This window comes from Schistosoma mansoni, chromosome 1, assembly GCF_000237925.1.
Source record: "Schistosoma mansoni strain Puerto Rico chromosome 1, complete genome".
NCBI lineage: Eukaryota > Metazoa > Platyhelminthes > Trematoda > Strigeidida > Schistosomatidae > Schistosoma > Schistosoma mansoni.
The window spans coordinates 1108531-1113732 of NC_031495.1; the positions used below are offsets into that span (position 1 = coordinate 1108531).

A 5202-nucleotide genomic window follows, 5' to 3' on the forward strand; every position below is an offset into this window, starting at 1 on the left:
CGTAATACAGAGTGGTGTCTTAGGCGCTTTGCTGTTTTCAGTTTTTATCAATGATATTTGCGAATGTTTTTGTGTGATTATGTCTCTTTTGTATGCAAATGATATTGCAGTAGTGTATTCATTTTCTTCACGTGAGCTGAGCAATATTCAAAATTGTATCAGCTCGGAGCTTATCAAGGTAGAACAGTGGTGCTCGGAAAGGCAACTGGAGCTAAATACAGCTGGATGTGGGTGGCCATGCTTCGGTGATACATCACTCAACCTCGATCTTACAATAAATGGTGAAGTGTTATCTAGGTTACACACAGTAGTAGATCTAGGACTTGGGTACTCCGACGACTTGTCGTTTACTGAACAGATAATGAAACCAACGTCCAAGTCTCAACGCCTTATAGGTCACATAACTCGAAACCTTCATTACAGCGAATCTCGTATTCTAATGTACAAAGTCTGTGTTCGACCATTCCTCGAATACTGCGCGTTTCTCCTTAGTAGCACGCGCATAAAGGATAAATTAGGACTGGAATAAGTACAGAGACGATTTACACTTCGTGCTCTTGGAACTGATAGTGTCTTGACATATAATTCGAGGTGTAGTAAACTAGGGCTTGACCCTTCATGGAAGAGAAGACTCAAACTTAACCTTATCTTCTTTTCAAAACACTTAACAAACTCTCCTTCACATCCAGTCAGGCGATTCAATATGCTGAAGCTTCACATTACGACATTTGTAACTCCTTGTCTTTAGCGAAACAAACATATTCTAGATCTTCTCTCTATATGAATTACTTTACTTGTAAGTTTTCTAGACTCTGGAATAATCTACCACAAACTATCTGAACGTTAAACTCTCTCACATTATTTTTTCACTCCATTAATGCATATTGCTCCTCTGAAAATGCATTAAATGCTCTAGCGCCTGTAAGTGTGTCTTACTCCACAAATGAGATTATCGAAACTTTAAATGTTTAACCACTTACTTGCTGTCGCTTTACATTAACACTGTCACTAGCAACTCTAACACGTTTGAATAATATCTAACATGAACAGTGGTAACCTGACCGGCATATTTTGACAATCATTGTTTTGTTGTACCGCGCCCTTTGCTTTAACCTTACTTTCTCTAGTTGTAGATATTTATCTATAACTCGCCCTAGCACTGGAAATAACGTAAAAAAAATACGTTCCTAAATCATCAGGTTATCCACCTGAGAAAGAATTAAAAGTTCCTTGGTGTTACACTGACTAGTTGTGATATATGCCATGTATAAACTACTTATCAATTACTGAACCAGAAAACATAAAACAATCTTGTATTTCATGTTTGTTCTGCACAGTAAATGTTGCTTTTTATATCAATCTGATCATGCCCGTAAACTGGTGTGAATTCTGTAAATATTATTTTCAGAATACATATCAATATTATTATTATTATCTAGTGATTACAAACTACATCACACAAATTTGAATTTTCCATCAAACTAGAAAACAGCAATAAAACCACGTTGATTTCGCATCTGTAGATATTTAACTTCACATTCATGACACTTGTTACATGAGGACAGACTATGAGTGAAGTGAATGGATAAATTTGTTTTGATGCTAGGTATTTTGCACTCTTTATCAAGGTACATCTGTCAAAATGGCAAGGCATTTACAGGCATATTATTATTATTATTATGTTGCGCAAAACATACATTCAGAGACATTACGACAGAGCTATGAGCCTCAGAGTTCCTATTACGTCGTACATTTTTAATAGTAAACCAGTGTTCAGGATATACCGAAAGTCAACCTTTCCTTCTCGCTACTTGTTTCACAATATTCTTGTCGATGTATAACATTCTTCAAATGGTCAACGATAGATTAACAAACATAGTCATAATTGAATCATATATGAGTCTATATGAGGTAGTGAGAATAAAATGAAAAAGTTTGGACATTGAGTTTGACACACCTGTAAATGTGTGATATTACATTTTTCCAAACCACCACAATTCGGTGCTCTATTAGGCCAAATTGCTGGCCCAAAAATAATGATATACAGAAAACATTAGAGTTAAGCAAACATGTACATCCATTCACTCACTTGTATATTCTGTATACGTGATCACCCATATTTATCACTAAACAGGTATAATTTCGGTGTGAAACATGTGAACCGTTTGATATAATTAAATGCTTTATAGCAGTCGTGGGCGTACATGCTCGTTTAAATCTTATCAACGACATTCAAGTGTTTCACAGCATCCAGTATTGTTGTTATGGTGGTGAGAAACATGACTGTTCATCTTTGAAACTGTGAAAATTAGACCACATGTACTCCAACATCTGAATTTACTTAGCTGTATGGGAACACTGAAAAATAAAAGCCAATGCTGAGCATACACTACTTCGTAAATTATAAATTCAGTGCTTTCAAGAATGCTATTTGAGATGAGTGTACGGCGATGAAATGTTGAAACCTGTAGGCATTTCGGATGAGCTCTTATTACGAAATCGTAGTGCTACTTATTAGATCAATCATAGCAAGCTGGAAGTTCACAGTGAATGTATACCTACTAAATCGATTGAAATTATTTTCAATTTCAAGCAATCTGTGGTCAGGATGTGTCGAATGGTGCTAGTTCAATGCAGACAATATACAGTTATAATCTACATGTTTGGTGAATAATGTGGTGCCTTTCCAAGGTGTATTTTAACATCAACGTCCTTCAGCACGACCTGTCAATAAATACCACAGTGACGAATACTCGATCACTGAATGCCTGTTGTCCATATCCACCAAAAGTAGAATGGTAAACATTGATTTTAATATATATTACATAATAAAGTTCATCTGTAAAATGTAAATCGATCCATAAAAGTTCATGTAAAGTACACATTCCAAGTGAGAGTAAAGGTAATCACTTTTGAGCAAAACATTTGACAGTACTGTGTCTTAGCGAATGTGAAATTCTATAACAATTTGAGATGCAATCAACTTGACAAACTTACGAACTCGATGAGTAGGAAACTACGTGAAAAAGAGAATTCTTCACACCGAACGTTCGTTACACAATGCAACCATCAGTGTCTGTTGGTTTGATAGTTAACTGATTTATTAATCGTTGAAGAATCAGTTTGACCATTCAAAGAAATATTTAGTTCATCCAACGTCATTTCAACAATTGTGTATTTTGTTTTAACGTTACATAAAAGAAAATGTGGATTCTTATTGCAATTTCACCTCAGCCTTATACGAGGAAAAAAGCTGAAAAATCTAATGATCAATCAACATAATACAAAACAAATATTCTTCATTGTATGAACAGGTGGGAGATTTGATTATGACTTACTTGGAAACTGTGTGAACACAAGTGATAATTCGAGTGAAACATGTAACATGACTTGTAGTAGTGAGAAAAATTTCATAGAGAAATCAAAGAAGAACTAAATGGGAACGCTCAAATGAACATGTAGTAGTTCTTCGTTGATAAGAATATGGTTGATGATTCAATGAATAATTCTGACAAGAAAAATATATTCTATCAATACGTGTCGCGTGCTGTCCTTCATGTACATATGTGAGGAAATCGCGCTTTGATGCAAATCAACATGATGAGAGATTTCATGGAGTTAGAATTATTAATTGGAATATTTGTTCTGTGAACGTGCCATCTTCTACCACTGATGAATCTCATTGCATCAACTGATTTATATTAGTGATGAGATCACAGTGAGTTGACTTCTTGTTTTACTTGTCTGTTGGTTAATGACTGTTATATGAGGATCAGGTGGAAATGAGAAGGTCTTTATTATTTTTCAAGTGAATAGCCTGTCGTTGCTCTTAACGAGAAAAGTTGTCGAATATTCGAAACTTCTTAAAACCAAGGTTGAAATGTACAAATCGATGGCCAAGCACCTTCAAACAATCGGTATTTCTATTAAAACTGTAAAATCCAAACTACGTTTGGCTGAAGAATAATTGTCTGGTTATGTAGAGACGCGCGGACACCAAGTGAAATCAAAACAAAGAGATTAGGGAAACAACGGCTCTAAATTTTATCACAAATACAAGCATACCGTTTTACCTAAATGATTATTACCAACCAGTTTTTCAACCAATAATTGTCCCTTCAATAATCGATGTAAATTACAATAAACAGACAAATTTGTATGAAATGAAATTACCGAACGCCCCAAAAAGTAAGTACTATTCTATCCATTTATGCATAGATCAAGAAAAAATCCGTTCAAAGCATTACAGTTTTTTTATTTTAAAACAATGAGTGTTTTCGATTATGAGAAGGTGCTTCAATTCACAATCAAAATGCAACACACTCAAAGAAGTTAACAATGAATATGACTATCGCCCTGAATAAATATCAAATGAAACAACATGATTTCCACTGAGGGAGAAACACAAAAACACAATAAAAGCAAAAGGAAGGTATGAAAACTGTATTAAAATAAAATATTATCATCTCAAATGGCATCAAATACACAAACAAAAATGTACAACTAATGAAACCAATAAGAAGAAGTTGAAAATGTATGCATGGAGGAATTTTCACACACGAAAACTTCAAAATGGATCTGACACAGACCCGCAAAATATCTCCATTCTACACAAGCCACTCTGATGCCTCTGTCATGGATCACTGCATAGCACAGTCCACTTTAGATGAACGAGTTGGACTTACAGCTGTACGCCTACCTGTTCAGACTACATTGATATAACCATTAACTAATTGCGACACTGAAGGAGAAATATATTACTTAAATCCCTGTGAGATTGTAAGTGATCATCCGATTGAAACATATAACATGGCTTGTAATAGTTAGAAAATTTTTATAGAGAAATAAAAAACAACGAAATAAGAACGCTTAAATGAGAATGTCGTCGTTATTCGTTGATTATCATATGGTTGATGATTCAATGAATTATTCCGACAAGAAAACATGAGTTGAGTAGAATAAATTCTAGCAATACGTGTCACGTGCTGTCCTTCATGTACATGCGTGAAAAATCATGCTTCCATGCAAATAAATTAAAATTATCATTTGCAATATTTGTTCTGTGAACGTGCCATCTTCTAACATTGATCAGGTTCACGTGATATAAAGTTTATATATAACGGTGTCCACATGATTGTGTGATGATTTATCTCAATAAATGAACTGAATTATATTGGTGATCAGAGCACAGTGAGTTGACTT

At 34.6% G+C, this 5202-nt stretch overlaps 1 non-coding gene across 1 annotated transcript; it reads left to right on the forward strand.

Annotated features, from left to right (window-relative positions):
• The first annotated feature begins 1422 nt into the window (after positions 1-1422).
• Positions 1423-1494, forward strand: Smp_tRNA_00017_Gly.1. Its single transcript has one exon. It is a non-coding gene (tRNA).
• The last annotated feature ends 3708 nt before the right edge of the window (positions 1495-5202 follow it).